The 19,681-nt window shown below is 40.0% G+C and overlaps 2 long non-coding RNA genes across 3 annotated transcripts in view; one reads left to right on the plus strand and one right to left on the minus strand.

Moving 5' to 3' along the window:
• The window catches only part of LOC113458714 (uncharacterized), a 76,414-nt gene extending 66,859 nt beyond the window's left edge, over positions 1–9,555 (plus strand). The window contains exon 5 of the long non-coding RNA XR_003379228.2: positions 3,991–9,555. This is a non-coding gene — a long non-coding RNA (uncharacterized LOC113458714). The remainder of the gene's footprint in view (positions 1–3,990) is intronic.
• LOC113458715 (uncharacterized) overlaps positions 1–19,681 on the minus strand; it is a 93,529-nt gene that overhangs the window by 38,914 nt on the left and 34,934 nt on the right. The window lies entirely within an intron of this gene.

Here is a 19,681-nt window from a genome sequence, read left to right on the forward strand (position 1 = left end):
GAATTTCCTAAAATAGATACAGGGTGTTCTTGAACATCCCTACCACATTGACCTGCATAATCTGAGAAACTTCTACCTGAGTTTGGTTGTTGTTAGGAAGTTCTTTTTTTACTCTGGCTATACATATTTTTGTATCATAAATACCTTTTATACCCATGGGCATTCATTTTTGTAGGTGAGATTCTGTCACATCCCTTCAGATGAAGGACAATTGTTAGCTGTTAAATTTTGATGATTAGTGATTGAAATATAAAACATTTGAGTCAAGGACTGAGGTTTTTTTAGAACAAGCCATTATGGCTGTCTTGTCTTTAAATTAAAAGAAAAATATCAGAGATAGAAAAAAAAAGCATATTAATGGAGAAATGCAGGGAAAAAATATTGGAGACAGATAAGATGCTCTAATGGGCAGGTTGGGTTAGAAAAAAATGGTTAGTTTGGGAGTTGTGTTTCAGGAGAAGGATGTGATCTGATTGGAAATTCCCAAGGAACTGAGCTCAAAGGAAGGCTCTGATAGGATGGTGAAAATGAGAAAGGCCTTGTTCTTTTATAGATCTATGTATTTATTGTGGCATGAAATAAGTGGTGGTGGAATCCTAATGATCTTTGTCCATAAGCCTGATGTGGTTTTTTGTTACTTAGCTCTGCTGAGTGCTTGTGGAGTGCTGTATGGTGTAGTGGAGAGCTTCAGGAGTAAGTTCTGGGAGATAATATATTTCAATTCAGAGGGACCCGCCTTAAATCCTGTGGGGACAGAAACTGATTCCATTGTTTGGATGCCAAGGAGAGGACACAGAAGCTGAAAACTAGAGATATCAGGTGAGTAATTGTGCTGATCCTTCCCATATTCTAGAACTTTTAGATTGGAGAGAGGTCACTGGCTGGATCTTGCCCTGTTTGGCCATGTACAGATGTGTAGCAATAAAGTCTTGCTCTGTTCTGGGTCTTGCTCTAAAAATGTAAGTTAGACCTATTTCCACCAATTCGTTTTATGCAAGACACTCCATGTTTATTCCTTATGGCTTCCTTTCCCACATCTTACTTGTTGTGGCAACAGCATGAGGCTGTTCTCAGAATCTCAGTAAGTTTGCATTAACAAACCTGTGACCCAGAAGAAAAGTCTTAGCTGGGGAAATGAGATATGGATGAGGGAGGCTGAGTGTGTATAAAGGACTGGGAAAACCTAGGACAGGAGTGCTCTGCTTGCCATACAGTGGAAGGAAAGGATGGTTTGAACTGTGGTCTCAGTGTCACAGAGCATCCAAAATAACCTGAAGCTTTAAGCGCTGGTCCTGTAAATTCCTTATGCCTCTCTAAAAGTACTCAGTGGTCCTTAGGATGGTTCCTGCTGGTGTTTGCAGGCATGTCCACTTAACTCAGTTTTCCAGGAACCTTCCTGCCTTTAGGGTGATTTCTTGACCTCGAGTGTAGTTGCATTTCCCAGAAGCAGTGGAGACCCTTCTCTGAGTGAATTGACTTCTGTGGCCTACTCATGCTCACAGAAGCATAAAACTGCAAGGGAATGGCAGTTTTGATAAAAAAGCAGCAGAGTGGTGAGCACTGAGCAAAGAGGAGCTTGCTTAGGGCTGCAGGGCTGCCTTCAGTAGGATATGAAGTTAATTGTCATCTGGCCTAAGTTAAATGGATGACCTCATGAGCAATAGCGTGTTTAATCACAAAGCCACTAGAAACATCTTGACATGAGATGGAATTGCTTTGTCAGAATTTGTTCTAAAGGGATCAGGAACAGAGGCAGTGAGGATATAACAGAATCTGCCATCAGTACAGAATAAACCTTGCTGTGTCTCTTTCCTTCCTCGCTGGTTTGTTGTGAAATGGTAGAACAAATGTGCTGCCATCTGAAAGGTGCTACCTGCTTTGAAAATTAAGGTCAATCCCAGTTAGTCCTCAGAAATGGGGACTATCACAAATACTTCACTGCAGAACCCCACTGCATATCTGAGATCCTGAGTGATATTTTCAAAATATATCTGAATGAATTACTCACCACTTGTGTGGTGGCTAGAACTCTGAATTAATTGAAGAATCTAGTGATTATCTCCAGTAAAGAACAAAAAAGGGGAGAGATGGGAAGAGAAAGGAAGGAAAAATGAAAGGAAAATGGAAAGGAAAAAGGAAAGGTAAAGGAAAGGTAAAAGGAAAGGGAAAGGAAATACAGTCTCCAGAAATCTCTCAAATCTCTCATTTTCTTTCTATTATTCTCTTGGAAGAACTGCTCTTGAGTGACTAAGTTAAATAACACAAGCAAAAGATGATGATTCATGCTGCTTTTCCTGATAGTTTTTAGTGCTCAAAAGCCAGTATCACAGCTGCAGCTTTGAATAAATGCGTGGGGAAAGGAATAAAATTATAGTAGGTATGTTAGCGTAATGTTCCCAATGTGCAGCCTGTGTATGTGATTACCTAATATTCCTTACCAGCTGTTTCTTAACATTAGTCATAGTGATCTAAAACAACCACCCTCTCTTCATTTATCTCAGTAAACATTGTTCTTTTTTGAAGAGGTAAGCTGTTTAGGAACAAAAGTTGTTCCCTCCTCCCCTTCAGCTTTTTCGTCTGCATGTCGTAATTGTCTGGAATTGGAAACAGCTATAGATGACCATGTAAGTAATAAACAGTAGGGAAATATTTAAACATGGTAATAGCTATATTTGAGTACCATTATGAATGTGTTTCCTAGTAGTGTCTAGAAAATGCAAGGCTCTGTTCTCATGCCAGGACAAAGCTAAGATAAGAGGAGGAAATATTTTAATTTTCTTGTTTAACACCACACTTCTGTCTTTCCAAATGGAATCAAGATACCCTCTGTAATTTGGTGTTTATTTTCTCATTTGAAGCTGCTTGTACTGTGCAAACATTTTAATTTTATTTCAAATGTGCTTTGTCATAATTCATAACCTGTTCATGCTAGCACTTTCATAAGTGTCTGTCCTACTTCCTGATGGTGAACAGTGCTTTATTACTGCAAAACTCCCACGAAACTCAGTGGGACATATGTTTCCAAATACACAGGCACACATTCTGTGGAGACAAGTGCTGCTTGGGGTGAAGAGACTCTGCTCAAGGTCTGTCTGAAGAGGAAATGACAGGAGTGCTTGTGAGACTGCGAAGAGGCAGCAAGTGGATCTCCTCACTCTGTGGCTTCAAGTACACTCTCTAGGCAGGGTGGTGACCTTCACTGACAAGGCAAGCTGCAAACCAAAACCTCTCTGTAGCTGAAACCACAAGACTTGTTCCTTTCTCCAGAAGAAGGCCAGAGTCAAGACATGAAATGATAATGGGTCATAAGCTGATCATAAGCAACCTGGGTCGGACCATGTGATCTCTAAGAGAGCTTCTTTGTGTTTGTATTACATCAGTGTGAGCAAGCCTGCAATCCTGTCCAGCACTTAAAAGCAATTATTTCTAAATGGTTTGTCTAAGGAAAGACCATATTAGCCTGTATTCTAAAATGTGTATGGTACTGAAGAGAAAGCTGAAATTTTCTACCTGATCTTGAGCACAGAAATGATTGACAGGAATTCTTTCTTGTCAGCTGTCAGCAACAGGAAACCTTTGTGCTCCTCTGCAAAACAGAGCATTCATGGAACAGAAATCAATTCTATCTGAAAGAGTTGATGAATAAGTATTTAGAAGAGGCTATTTAAAGTCTTGAACAGAAAGAAACTCAAAGGACTAACCAATGTGGAGAAATAATCAAACTGGGCATATACGGAGAGAAAAAAATACCCTATTTTTAAGTTTGAAAACTGGTACAGATATCAAGGAAGAGTGTAGAGAAGGGCTCAGCTGGGGTTTGATTAAAGGTCAGTGAGGAGGTCTCATTAAAATGTAATGTGCAGTGCATGTACCTCTTTGTCAACATGTATCCTGTGCAAAATCAAGGTTGATTTCTGAAAAAAAAATCCACATTTTTTAAATTTTATCTTTCTGCTAGCCTACTCAAACTGTGTCTTCTTTTTCTTTCAGTGCCATGTTCCTGGTCAAACTTATGGACAACACAGAAGAGGAGTCCTCTAATCTCAGACTGTGTTTGTTTTTTTGTTCTTTTCTTTTTTTTTGGGAAGAAAAATCAACAGCTTAGTGAAATTCAAGTAATTATTTTTCAGTACCTGCTGCTATGTAGTTGATAGCCAAAGCTCTCTATAGAAAACAGTGTTGAAAATGAAGTCCCAGAAAACGAAGTGTGCCATTCATAGACAGTAAAGAAGCCTTCAAAACTGGAGCCCATTTATCAGTGCCACACATTCTGCCCTTGAAGTTGTTTAATATATGTTTATATGTTTAATATATGTAGAACACTGGCATGAGGCATGTACAGTCATTGTTTCTCTTTGTACTTTTTTTGCTGCAGCATCAGAAAGAGATGTGTCAGCTGAAGCATATGTCGGGATACCTGACAGAGTAAAATTCCAGACACAGAACTCAAATGCTGCATTCAGGTCTTTTTGTGTAGGTAACCAGATGCTATTTAACAAAAAGATGCCATGTAACTATTCACAGGGAAAATATTTGTAGTGAACACATAAGCAATGAAAGAATGCATTCTCGAATAGTTTGAAAACAATGGTGTAAATGCAATTTATTTCCAAGGAAGTTGAATTCAACATCCTTCCATACCAGCTCACACTGCTGCTGTTGCCTGTACTTTGTGTTTATGGAAAGTAACAGCTGCAACATCTGTTGTCATCACAGCATATTTTCAGCACATCATTAACACACATTTATACCATTTGTATGGTCTTTTTCTTCTCCTCACTTCTTCATCTGAGACCACTACTCATCCTTCAATATAAACAGGTTGTGCTTATATTACCTGAGCCTCCAGAAGTTGAAAGACATTCACAATATATCTGGATCTATTGCCAAGTCCTTCTTGACTGGGAACATGCAGAAGACTCTGGCTGGGAAAACCTCAGCAATTAAAAGCATTCAGGGTTCTTAAAAATTAGTACTTTCTTCATTTTAGTTTATCTGATTCAACAAGAATGTCCCCTGAAGTCAACATGTTAATTTTTCTGGGGTGTCAGCAAAGACAGTAACCGATCTCCTGGATTTCCACAAAGCATGTTTTCTTCTTAAACCAGTTGGATCAAACAAGGGATTTAAAATCTTCATTTTCACTGGTTTGTTCTTTTATTTTTTATCTTGCTACTTACAAGGAAGAAACAGTAATCAGCCAGCTAACAAGTAACTCATACACTCAAATTTCATGGTTCTTTCACACTGTCATCCATATTTATAAATCTGCTGTGAAATTCACCTCTAATTTTAGTAGGGCCTTGTCTACTAGAAAGATGAAAAAATAGCAAGTGTTTGTCATCAGGCTGTTACAGATGAGGAGAACCGAGTCTGATGACATGTCTTTAGTCGCCTCTTTCACTTTCTCTCATTCAGTTTGTGGGTGTTTGGTTTTCACTCAAAGCCTGACAGTTTGATTCACAGGTTATTTGAGCTGACCAGTGCTGTGTAATATCAACCTCCATGCAACACTCTGGGTCACACCTGCACATTTAGCTAGCTAGGCCGGTGTTGCTCCACACATCCTCCTTCACCACTCAAACACAACAAAAGATCGTGATCAATATGAGCACAACACAGTTTCAAAACCATTCCAAAATTAAAGCCCCAACATTCAATGATCTATGACTAATTGCTGATGTCTCAGGTGATTGCCTGAGAGTAGAGTTTAACTTTTGGTAGCTGTTGACAATATTGACAGTCATCGATAGTCATCTAAGATTGCTGTCTGTGTTCACCCCGTCCAGGTAAAAAAGCCAGTTAAGAAACTCATATATTTCTTCTTTATTTGAGCTAAAGAGGGTATAGTTGAGATGTCTTTACTGGGGGACTGTTTGAAATTGTGTTAGTGTTCAACTTGGGTCACTGGTATTATCTGTGATTGTTATAAATTGTGCCTTGTTATAAATAGGCATAGAATCACCTTCACAGAATAATTGTAATACTCAGAACCTCATATTAAAATGAATCTTGTTTTTCTGCTAGTCTACACTATTAATATTTGCAAAACCCCTATGACTTTGATAGTAATTTTCTGAATGAGAGAATAACAGGCTATTAATGATATACTTCAACCTATATATCACTTCAACCTGCTTACTTATTTGTTACTAATTGGTGGCTTGCTATTAAACAATATTGTGTCAGGCATGGTGCATGTGGAGAGAGCTCTAACATAAAAACCGTATAGAAATAATATTTCAGGGAAATCAGGGGTGCATACAGTTACAGTTCCTTTCCTATTCAGTATCTGGAAGTATGTTGTTCTCATCATCCTGTGCTTAGATTTTTCATCATAATCTCATGTACAGCAGCAGTTTCTCAACGTCAGTTTACATTTCATAGAATAATGAAAGGAAAGGTAAACAAGGACATGAAGCTTTGTATACTTATAGATCAAGATGGAAGTTTTTGCTTGCACTCATTGCCATGCACATTCCTGAACTGATCATGCTGTTGTAAGTGCAAAAGCCCTTTCCTGAAAAGTTTGATAAACAGCTTTCCTTGTTTCAAGAATGCATGAGGCTTAAGGGGAGAAGAGACCATCATTGGTTCAAGCAACATTTTAAACCGGCAATAAAAGTCAATAGACATTAGTGAATGATTTTAACAAATATTGGAAACACAGCTTCCATGTAAAAAAAGTAATAAGCTGGGATGGAAAGGCAATGGAGCTAAGTTGAGACCTTTGATAACATGGCCACCCCTTCAGATAAGGGAAAGGTGAAAGGTTTCTTGAAAACTATTCACTGGGTGGGAAAACATGCCTTTGCTTCCTGTGCCACAAGGAACCATTGTGCTACTTGAGCAAGGACAGTCAAAATGAAACAGAGTGAAGCTGTTCACTGTCTGGGAGGTGTCACATGTGGGGCCAGAGCGTGTGCAAAATTGCTTCCTTGCCATAGGTCCCAGTGTGAATGTGAAATTAGCCAGGTTTCTGCAGTGCCTCCAGAAGTTGTTTAAACTCAAGGTACACTCTTCTGTCTGCATTTAAGTTACAATTAACAGCATGAATTATTGTTTAATTTTCTAAAGGATTTTTTATCCTTTTACAGAATGACTGCCATGTGAAATACAGACAGTAAAATATTGATGGTGTTCCTGCAGTAGCTGGGAGCAACACTCCTTTAGCTCAAGAAGTTGCAGGATGAAATTCTGTGCTTGATGTTATACAAAGAGATCGGAACACATGGGCTCTGTTGGCCTGAATAACCTATGAAATACCTCAATAAATGTAGCACCTTATACACTAAAAAGACTATACACTAAAAAGACAAATCTCAAACCCAGACATTGAATTTTTTTGTCTTTGTTTAATAGCACACAAGAATAAAGAAATGAGAACAGGGATGACAAAAGTAATGACACTTGAAAGTAGAACATATAAGTACAAGAGACAATAAAAAGTTATGAGAACATATTAATCACACACAGTCTCACCATCTGTTGACTCCATATATATGCCCCATCCTACTACTCCATATGCTACTTGAAGATAAATACATATAATGATGGATAACAAGCAAAAAATAGCACACAAAAGGTCTAACATACACATAGTAAATAAGCATATGGCATAATGACCCCATTTTAGTGTATCTGTGTGACCTTCCAGAATACACAAGCAAGGAAAGGAGCTGATCAGCGATTGAGCAAATGTGGCATTAAGGAGATCTAATGACTTCAGTCATTGAAAACTCAAAAACCCTCATCCATGGAAGAAGCCTAAACTGAACAAACAGTCTAGGAACATTAAATAATGGAATGTAATACCAACACAGAGCTCTGCCCAATTCCTGTCACTCTTCTTTCATCATCCTCTCTCTCCCTTCCATACATGTCCAAATATGAGTGACTTTCTCTGGTCACGAATCCTATTTTGCTCTGTCAGTGAGTGTCTTCGGTGATGGAGTCTCACATTTAAGGAACTAGAAATCTTTGAAGGTAGTTTTCTGTGGACTGTGGAGCAGAGGAGAGAGGTGGAGAGTCTGTGCTTCCTCTTTTTTGATGACTGTTTCCTGTGCAAGGTAGAGCATCCCTCAGCTAAGAGCAAGGTGCTCTTGCATCAGAGAACAAGGTTGGCCTCTGCAGGGCAGGTGGAAGTGATATTGCTCTGAAGCTGCTTGGTGTTCCAGAGGAGCTGGTGACTCTCATTTTAATTTCCCTCCTCTTGCTTCTCCACCTGCCAGGTTCTGGGTGGGAATGAAGTTCAACTCTCTGCAACATGATGGTTAGCAAGTTCTGCATTATCTTTGCAGTCCCTGCCAGAAAAGTAGGAATTTTTCCACCTGTGAACTCTGGGCACCAAGTAGGGGCATCTTCAGCATTTCATTCTGGTTAGAGAAGCTGGATTGACAAACACCCCATGGTCTTTTTCAGATGTTACTTTTGTGTCCTCTAGTCCCATCATGCTTGTTTGGCCAAATATATAGTCCCACAGTGTTTCATAATTTATTGTATGTGTAATTAATGGATGGATAGACTGTTTAACACTGTCTACATTTCTCTCTCAAATATGTAGAACCAAGAATAGAATTTGTCTTGCTGTAAGTGGTAGCAGTTCCTAAATGAATTTTCATTTGTGGATCACCTCACACACCAAGGAACTGGACTGTGCCAAACAGATGCTGATCTGATAGCAGCTATCAGTTCCCAGTTCACAATAGCCTTTCTGATTTGTAAGGGAGCAGGTGTAAGGAAGCAGGAGGCAGCCTGATGTGCAAATCCCTCTGGTTGAGAGGGACTTATCTTCTTTTGCACCCTCTTTCCTTCACCTCTCTTTTTAGGCTTCCATGTCAGGCAGAAGAGATGAGCCTTTGGCCATTGGTTACTGTGGTTTTCATGGCAGCTGCAAAGATTATTTTGGAAGGCAGTTGACTCTGTCTGCGAACTTTGATCTATATTTCTTAATGAGTTTTGCTAAGTGTACAACCATGTTTATATTTCTGCTCCTGTTACAACCCAGAGGTTTCCCTTTGCTTTTTTAGTGGGAATATTTTCAACCCAGCGACAAAGGGCCTGTGCCTGAAGGAATGCCACTGAGAACTAATTTAGTGGTTGTGCTGTAGGGTTGCTGTGAGCCACATGTCAAGGGACTGACCATTCTCCATTCCCTTGCCTGGTCCTGTGCAAATGATAAACCTGGTGTGTGCTAAGATTTTTCTTCTGGAATGTGGAAGAAGAAAAGTCCTGCTGTAGTGCTCTACCTATCTCTCTGTGAATAGCTCCAACATTTACAGCAAGTGAAGTTACCACCCTTTTACAGAAGAAGGGAGGAGATTAAATCTGGTTCACTTCATAACTACTTTCATGATTGAAAACAGAGGGCTCTTGTTAAGCTCTGTTTACTGTTCTTAGTTATGTTTTCTTTTCTTGCAGCTATGTGATTCTGATGTATGCTTATGGTTGCAGATTCTCTCTTTATCACTTCTGTTGTCAGAGCAGTAAAATGTGTTCTGCCAGGCAAAATTTTGGGGTGCTTGTCTTTTTGTGGCAGAACAGTGAGCTAAGAGAATTTTATGAGGGATTTTCTGAAGAGAATTTTTAATTTATTGACCATAGGTAACAGATAAAAGATCCAACTTTCATTTCTCTCTGGAAAAGTGACTTTTTTTTTTTTTTTTTTTTTTTTTTTTTTTTTTTTTTTATGGTTGAGTGCTTGGCTGCCTTCACAGACAACCCTGCCTTTGCCTCAGGCTGGGTCTAGGTGGGTTGTGTTTGGTATGTTAGCTGTAGAATCTGACAGACTCTGGCACTGGCAGGGTTGGGGAGAAGGATTTCAGTGTGAACAAAGAAACAATACCCTCAAGAAATCCTTTGACATTGAGTACTATAGCCATTGTATGCTATAACTATTCCAAAAGGCACCTATCATTATTCACACAGCCTCAAGAAACTAAGACTGTCTTTTCCTCTGTGGTATTTTCATTTTACTTTGTGTTTTTAGCAAAAAAGAGTTCACACACAGGCATCACAGGCTTCACAGGGTTCACACCTGGCATCACAGTTCACCCTGTGCCATCACAGGGTACACATTATGGACCATTCTACATGAGGAGTTGTGCTCAGACCTAGGCTGTGCAAAACCAATTTGTGTAAATGCACATCCCTATCACCTCTCCTAAGGTCCACAGCCCAGTCTTTCCCCATCAATACCTACCTGAATGTCTGACAGAACCTAAGTTTTTCAGAGAAGAATCCACTTGTGACAGTAGTATGTATAGTGTGTAGCACAATGGCCTACTTCTCCTGTTAGACCTTTAGATTCCAAGTAAAGAGTATTAACAGAAGCAGTAAGTAAACATCCCGTGATTATAAGCAAAATTTTTTCAAATGGATCTAATGTGACGCTTATTAACCAAAACCTTTGAATGGCAGAAGAAGCTGGGCATCACTTCCCAATTCCTTTTCAGTTAGGAAATATCTGTGGTGAGAGCATTTTCATCTACCATCAACACAAGATTCTAGATTAAGAGAAGTGGCTAAAATGGATTTTTATAAATTCAGCTTAGATGCCGCTATTTTGAGGAAGTGAATTTCTGCTACAAGGTGCACTTGCTGTTTGCTATCCAGGTTTCCTGATCTAAATGATTTACTGTTTACTGCCTCTTGAGAGCTGAGAAATATCATTCTTACAATGAAATCTCCTGAGGAGATGCACTCATTTGTAGAGTGCTTCAGTTCAGGTGAACTATATGAGTATGTATGTAACAGTACCAATGACAGACCTCCTGGGCTGATTTTTTTCCAATGCACGCTTGCGTATTTTTTCTTTTTATAAATTTTTATTTTTGGGGCATAGTATCTGGGGATTATAATCTTGACTGGGGCTTCCAGTTCAAAAAGGGAGCAGTAATTCTTTCCTTTGTTTGACCAGCATTTATCAGAGTGGTGCTTATTTAACCTTGTGGGCGTTGTCGTATGATACCACTTTTGGGTCTGACAGCCTTGGGAGATTTCCTCCTCTACCACTTATGACTTAGCTGTGCAAATGAAAAAGGGAAGTTAGTTTACTTCAGGGAACAACTTGCTTCTAGCTTCTGATAAGCTTTGGTGTCCTTTCACCTCTAAGCTTACCCAGAGTTCCCAGAGATTAACAGTGAGGGTAAACTGAGTTTAGATGAGCTGTGTTTTTAATCCTGTCATTTAAAAAGTAATACTGAACACTTCAGGGGTTTTGTTTGGTTTTTTGTTTGTTTGTTTAGCTTTTTTGATTTGGTTTTTTGTTTGTTTTGGTTTTTGTTTGTTTTATGAGTCATCTAGCAATCAAGGAAACTTTTGATATGAAGTAGAAATATTTCAGGCCTGACACCTGTCCTACAGTGTGCTTTCCCCCTTTCTCCACTCCTTTTCATCTTTCTATAGCTTCTTAGACAGGAAAAGGGTTGGGGTCCTAAAGAGGTAGGACCCCAGATTTCCCTACAGAAATCATGAGGCTACACGCCACAGAACAAAGTTATGTGTGCTCTTATTGAGATGTTGACTTTGGTCATCTGGTCTCCTCCTGGACACCAGAATGTCAGAAAGAAGAACCTTTTAAAAGCCTTAGCCATGAGAAAAGCTTCATCTGCATCTCTTGCCTATCTGGATTCCAAACTCAGACAGGTGTAAATCCACAGAAAATGTGACTCTGGGTTGATGGAATGGCATCATAGCCTAGTGCTCTCTCGAGACCCAGTCTCAGCTGAAGATTTTCCCTTTACTATCTCCATGCCTGTCCTCTTCTCCCAGTCCACATGAGGAGGAATTAGTTTTCCAGCCTTTGAGAACAAAGAGTAGAAATGAATGAAGAGGATGCCCACAAGGGACCTGAAGAGAGAAGCTTGTTGCCTCATCTTCACCTTGGCTGCTGTCTGGTACTGTGCTTTGAATGAATCCCTGGGGCTTCTGAAGGAAGCCTTGTGCTACAGTCTGTGCTGCTGGTGCTCTGCACAGCTCTGCTGTGGGACATTGACTTATGTGAGAGGTGTAAGAGCTCTGCAATGGGGATGCCTTGGACCTCACAGTGTCCCTGGGGCACAGACCACATCTGTTCTCCTTTAAAAGATCTTGCCTGTTCTTTGGAGTTCTGTTGACAAGTGTTGAATAACTACATCTCTACTCTGTGTTCTATGTAGAGAAGAAGCATTAAGTCTCAGCTAAAGGACAGCAATGAATGTAATTTTGAGACCATATGTGACAGATAATTTCCTCTCCAGGCAGATCAGGAGCGTGTATCAGCTGTGCTGTGTAATATGCTAGGACTATATATAGGTGCTATAGAAAGATATTCTTGCCTCTTCACTTCAAGAAGGCTGCAGGTTAAGCCCAAATTTCTGTTAACAGAAACCACACATTGTGTAATTTATAACCTCAGAAAACCCTCTGGAGTGCTTGCTATGAACCCAAGCTATCTTGTATTTCAACAAACTTTCAGTTCATAACTCTTACAGCAAAGTATAAGTCTGGGAGTTACTGGCACTCTAGAAAAACATAATAGTCGCCAAAAATTTTGTGATGCCCTTCTTGAATTCTTAGTCAGTGGGATCATGCCCATGATCTGCAGTTTGTGTTAGAACATTTTCAGAAAGGGGCCCTACACACACAATAATGTTTTCTGTCATGGTTTAAGTCCTTGTTTACAAGTCCATGTTTCATAAGCAACTTGAAAACCTGGATCTCTGAGAGGGTTTCACCCTTATACATAAAAATTGCAACACTTGTTTAAAAGTGATGGCACGTAACAGTTTCTTCTGTACAAGGACAGGGTTTCAATTTTCCCTGATTTGCGATATAAACAAATGGCAAGTGTCTTTGGAATGTGCATCTTGAATAGGCCAGCCCAAGAGTAGAGATGGCTGCTCTTTCTGTCACATTTTCTTAGCTTTTGCAAGTTTCCTATGTTAGAGGAGGCAGGGCTTCTGCTGAGGCAGGCAGTGCTAGCTCCACTAATGAATGGAAAGTGATGTCTGCCCATGTGATACGAGAACAGCACTTTCCATGTTTGCCTGATTATCGAAGAGCTGGAATCAGCATTGACGAAGATAATGTGATGTCACTCTTTAATCTGGCAAGCCTGCAAAACCACTTCCTCCTTGTGTAGGCTGGAGGTCTCATGATTGCCATTTCGCTCTAAAGCATTCATTGAAAGTGATGTAAGACAGAAGAGCTTTGACTCTCTCCTGTTTTTTAAATGAATGAATGCTATTGTGAAATTCCTTGCAGCTATGTTGGGAAATACATTGGTTATTCAACAGAATATAGTGATTATCAAACAAAAAGGAAAAAAAACCAAAAAAGATTAGCTTCTTCAAAATGCTTAGATTTCTTTTTGAGCTTTAGCTTTGATTTAATTTAATATAGATAAATAGGCAAGCCATCAAGTTAAAATTCTTGTTCTGAAACACAAGATCTTGGATATTGCCAGGATTTAAAGAAGCTGGTGATCATAAAGATGTGGGAGAGGTGGATATTTTATACCCTGAGGATCCTGTCTGTAACTTCTCTTAGTATAGTTTTAATAGGTCCCATGGAATAGAACACTTTGAGATTCACATTTCCAGAGATTTCTAGATGGAAGACCTTGCAGGAGATTAATCCTGGCAGGGTTTTGTACAGCTGTGACTCATGTGGTGGGGTATGTGCTTCTGCAAGGAGTAGTCTCAGCCTATTGCTGATAGTCAGGGGTCAGGTAGGGATGACAGAGAGGTTTGTCAAGTCCTTTTATATTGCACAGTGCCATGGCTGTTGTTGAATGCACACTGCTACTGCAGTGTATATATATATGTATATATATATATATATATATGTATATATATATATATATATATATATATATAATAACATGTATATATAATGAATGTTTTCACCTGCATTTCACTTCTAGTGGAATGCACCCATAACAGGATCTGGCAGAAAGTCTCCTAACTGTCCTCTCATGCTGTTCTCATTCTCCAGTCCTACTCTCTCCTGCCTGTGAGGGTTGTGGACTCCTTAGCTAGAATGGCAGCTTCTGCCAATAGCTTCACCAGAACATATAGAAAATGAAACTAATTTTTTGGGAGGCCTTTGGAACCTTATGCACTACAAATATTAATTTCTGTTTCCTTGTTAAAATAGCTCAGATTGCTAATTAGGGATGAAAGTGTAAAGCAAAACAATTAATGTAAATCCTGGAATTTTGTTTGGAGAATTGATAAAAAGGATGGGAAAACCTCCAAATTATTTTTCTCAACATGTGTTTGTCCTAGATCCTTAAAAGACCAGTAAAGCAAATTTTGGATGGTGTTTGAACCAAATGATGAAATGAAAGATGCCATAGTAGTAGATCACCTAATTAATTAATTAATTTTTCTATTTATGTATTTTGAGGAATGTAGTTTGAAACTGTGATTTACATTCTTCAAGATCTTCTGGCACATCGTATTGTGAAACAAAGCGTGTATTGTCTTTTTAAAAGATAACTGAAAAGTATGAAATCTCTAGAAGTCAGTTATTGTAGGGCATTATCCTATGGGGGGAAAGAAGTATGAGAGCTACTTATATGATAGAAACTTAAGAGTTGAACTAGATGATCCTTGTGGTCCCTTCCAACTCATTTTATTCCAGGACTCTGTGATACTTTTGTTATTGAAGGAAACAGGGGAATTGAAGCAGAAGAATCATATCCTGGTTAATAAGAGTATAACCTAATCTTTGTTTTTTGTTTGCTTAGATTGCTGAACTAAAAGAAATATCCATTATTGGCATAGCCCTGTTCAATTCAGGCTTCTGTGAAAGCTGGCAGCCAGAGGCTCTGCAAGCTGTATGCATGTCACAGCTGTTACAGAATAGGACAATCCCTCTTAAAATTATTCTTTATTACATGTGACATGAAACACAAGCATGCCTGCACATGGACTGGGACAGAAAGTGACACAGGGTCTGATGGCAAGGTATGCTGGGTGCAGGCACAGGGCTGGAGGGCGCAGCTCTCCCGTGTGCTCACATCGCGTGCGCTGCTCTGACTCTGCCGGGGCTCCACACTGGCTGAGGGGCACTTGGGAAGACACGTCCCTTTGAGGAGTGGACAGTGACAAGGTGTTCTCCTGATGGCCCAGGGAGAGAAGGAAAACACAGGCACATCTAGAAGGCAAGGATTTATAGCAGTGGATTGTTTTGAAGCTTCACTCTGTGTTCACAGACTGCCTATCAGTTTCATAGTCTTCAAAGTCACTGGCTTCTGTGACACCAAGCTGAACCGGAGGCTTGCTTTTCTTAAAGAAAACTGAGGAATCTGAGAAGTGTGTAAATTCTGTTATTCCAATCCCTGGCCAACACCTGTCAGATAATGAAATTTGGATCCTTTCCCTGTCTTTAGTGTCACCAGTGGCACAACTGAAAGTGCCAACAGAAACAACCTTTGAACCCCAGCCCAAGCCATTACCTGGCAATTCATCTTGTGGAGTTACGCAAGGTCTGCGATGCCGAACACCTGCCAGCACGCTCCTGAGGGACTGCTGATGATGGATGCCCTTGAGAAAAGCTTATTCTTTCGTTAAGTTGGTGCTAAAATCACAGCCACAGAATGTATGTTGAGGACATTTCAGGATGGGTCCAGGAGGAGTGGTGTGCTGCAGTGTGCCTGGCTAGTGCAGAGAAGCAGGACTCGCCTAGGCTGCTCTTTACTAAAAGTGTGTAAAGGTCTTCTTGACTTGGTATATAGTACTGAGATTGTAAGACAGAAGCATGCCTTGAGGGGAAGGATAGCTATAATATGATACCCTTAAAGGTCTAAAAGCATTAAACAAAGATAATTTAATGTGCTTTTTCCAAGTTCCTCTGACAACAGAGCTTTCTTCTAACATTCTTCTAACATGTTCAGCTTCTGGCAAAGTGCCTTTTTAAAAGATACCTGTGTACCACGGAGACTCATAAAATTAGGGATCCACACACAAATATTCTTTGTTGTCTTCCTGAACAGCTGTACAACCTCTTCTTCTATATCCTTCACTGAGTGGTTTCTCAGTAGCTCTTGGCACACAAACCAGGCAAACTTTTAAGTGGACAAAATGTGAGATCCCCGTATATGACCAAGTGAATTCATTTGGAGAAGATCGTAGAAACCAATCTTTGTGAGCACAAAGGGAACTCTAATCTTTCTAACTCTTTGAAAGATCTGAAGAATCAGTTCAGACATTGAAAGAATTCTAAAATCAGAGTGTGAGGGAATTTCAGGTGCCTGGCTCTTATTTTCTTTTTTCACCCCCTTCCCCATAACAATGACAGCACCACTGAGTGGACCATTGAAAACTAAGCAGCAAAATGCACTGTGTGAGGAGGCCCTCCCACTGACGTGGGGAGGACCCAGGTTTGTATAGCTACAAATCCAACAGTTTGGCAGCTTCTGCAAGAGAATCTTCCCCCATCCTGCCTATGGAAGTCTTGAAATTCCTAATCTTGTGCTGTTGTAACTGCAGGGAAATCTTCCCTCAACATGTTGGAAGGAACTTTGCAATTAGCTAGTGGTCAAAACTGATTTATAAATCAGTTCTTGTCCCCTCACCTCATCCCTCTATGACCTTCACTACCATGGCATGTATCAGAGTGTGTTCTGAGTATATTTAAAACTATTGTTTATATCTCTTTTTGTATATCTAAACCAGCTCACTGGGATGCTGTACTTAAAAGTTTAGTGTCACTCTGGAGCTGTAGAGGAAGAAGGCTAAGAATGTGGATGGTTTGGGATCTGCTCTTCTAGCACATGTCTGAATGACTCACTAAGGCTAATTTTAAATGCTGGTGGCATACCCTGTCATGTTGGCTTCTTTTGGCATTATTCTTTAACCCTGAACCTGGGGCCAGTTGTGAGGTCTATGTCCTGCTGTAGTCTGATGGTTGGTGTTAAAAGTTCACATCGCTGTGCTCTGCACTGGTTGTTTTGCTGCGAAGTCCTTTAATAAAAGTCTTCAGAGTCCAAGATAATACCAAAGCTCAGAAAGAGGTCAGATGACGAGCTTGTACATACCAATATTGTGGTTGACAGAATTATGTAGATTTTTACAAGGGAACAGAATATCCAGCAACACTGGAAGTAGTCAATGTATAAATTCTTGACCTTTCCACTTGTTGTGCCATCTTCTTTCAGAGAAATCTGAAAGGTACCTGCCCTACAACAGTTCCCAGTTTTGATCTGTTTTTAGGAAAACCATTACACAATGCTGTTTCTTTCCAAATTTATTTTCTTTATATCTCTTCTAGGTTTCTCTTAGGAGCTTCTGTATGGTACTTGTCTTACAAACATTAATGGAATAATCTTGACAATTTCCTGTGAGAAGACTCCAGCAGATATTTATATATCTGCCACAGAAATCTGATTCTTTGAGTCATTGGAGTTTTTTCCGAATTCTTTTGTTGATTGAGAGAGCAGAATCTTTTTAATGTTTAGTGTATATCCCCAAGCAGACATTTTTGCATTTCAACAGGAACAAGAATGCAGAGGGACATACTGTCTTGTTCATTGTGACACAAGAAGCCAGTGGAAACACACAATTTGTAGGCAGATCTCTGTTCTGCCCTAGGACCTTTTTCCTGGCTTTTTAATACCTTGTGTTTGAAGGCCAGATGTCAGGACTTTAGGAAATGGAAAGCTGTCATGCTTTATTACTATGGAACATATTTGATGAGCTGACTGACCACTGTTTCCTTCAGTACAGGAGTGGTCATCATCTTCTACTGTCATCTGTCAGATGTCAGATACAGCAGCTTGACTTGCAGGACAGGGAAAGTGAGCTACAAGGCTTTCCTAAGGAGAAAGGAGCTGGGAGCCTGCATAGCACTACTCCTCCAGACACTGCCTGGTTTTAACTTGCAGTGGGGAGTGAAGTCTGTCCTGTCTGGCGTCTGTCACTGGCTGGGGTGTGGGTCTGTGCTCTGTAGCAGGGATATTGAGTAGGAGAACTGTGTCTCCTTAGGAAGTATTGGGGGACACTGCCATCTACTGTCTCCCTTACCTGAAATGACAGTTTGGTTATCGACTTTAGAGAAGAGTTTCTTCTCCTGCTGCCACAATTTTTTTAATAGCTATTTTAAGTTTTTTTAGTTACTTCTTGCACATATCTCCTAAATGTGGAGGGATCCTTTTTGAGGTGCAGTAGAGAGAACACGAAGCTGAGATTCAGGGAGAAGAGCTTCTATTTCTATCTCCACCACTTGGCGTATTGGAAGACCTTAAGCAAGTTCCTCTGCCCCTATTTTCATCCTGCTGAGATGAATGATGCTGATCTGTCCTATAAACTGCATTAGTGTTTTAGCAGCAGGTCACTGTCATTAATACACTTTTTAATACTTATAAATTTGCACTAGTCCAGAGGAGGAGTAACTCTAGCCTGGGAAATCCATGCACAGGTGTGAGGGAAGTCGTTGTGAGCCACAATATTTTCTTTTTGAGAAAATTAGCCAGCATGCTCTGTTTCTTTCCCCCGGTGATGAGGACTGTAGCATGACATGTTATCACACTTCTTTTTTATCCCTTCATTGGTCTCTGTACCTTTTCCTTGGACAGGGCATAGACAGAATCTCCATCCTCATCCATCCAGTGGGAGCAGCATATGTACAGCAGTTGAGGGGAGCACGTGGTTCCACAATCACGATATCAAAAAGTGTTTGCAAGACAGCAGAGTCACCCCAATGGGCTGAGATTAGTCATACTGCTCAGTACAAAATCAATACAAAGAATGCTGAGTTCAGTTCTAATTATGTATTATTAATTAATTCATAATTAATAGCAACAAACGGCACTGCTGTCCCATTCATTTAATGCCTTCAATATTGAAGGCGCTGAATCAAATTTTTAATGAGTTTGTCTCAAAATACACTTGTGTGAAACAGCTATAACTCAACATTGTACTCATCTTGTGGAATTGATTATCTTGGGTAGTAAAGCTAGGCATTCATGATAAGGAATAAATAAAATTGTAACTCCTTGTAGAGGGTTTAGTAATTTTTGTGGGCTTAACTTTTGGACAATAGTTATCACTGGGCAGTAAATTACTTAGATCAAGTCCCAAGAAAAAAAAGGCAGAAAAACTGAGAGCAAGCATTCCAAGACATTCTCTTCTATTCTTCCTCCACAGGCACATGCAGCTGGTGAGAGCTAGGTACATTGCTCTTCCCTGCTGGTCAAGCTAGATTTGCAAACCTGAGTATTTCCAGGCACTCAGTGCTACAAGGAGGCTCTTGGCATGTGTCATTGTCTGAAAAAGTCTTCACCTGGCTGGGAATTAACTTTAATACCTCATCTATAGCAAACAATAGGTAAAAGCCACCAGGTCACAAGGGTTTCCTGGTTCTCAGATAGAAATTATGTATTTAATCGTGTGCCCATTGCTCTTGTCCCATCCCTGGGCTATAGTGAGAACTATCTGGCTCCTTCATCATTCATCTGATCAGATATTTATATCTTTGATAAGATCCCCCCTGAGCCTTCTCTTCTCTGGGCTTAATAATCCCAGCTGTCTCAGCTTTTTCTCCAGTCCCATAATCATCTTTTCTATCTTTTTCTGGACTTGCTATTGTAATTCTGTATTTTCCTCTATTGTGAAGCCCAGAGCTGGATGCAGGTTTCCAGACGTGGCCTCACCAGTGCTGAGCAGAGAGGAAGGATCATCTTCCTCTTCCTCTT

This window comes from Zonotrichia albicollis, chromosome 1 (genome assembly GCF_047830755.1).
Source record: "Zonotrichia albicollis isolate bZonAlb1 chromosome 1, bZonAlb1.hap1, whole genome shotgun sequence".
Lineage (NCBI taxonomy): Eukaryota > Metazoa > Chordata > Aves > Passeriformes > Passerellidae > Zonotrichia > Zonotrichia albicollis.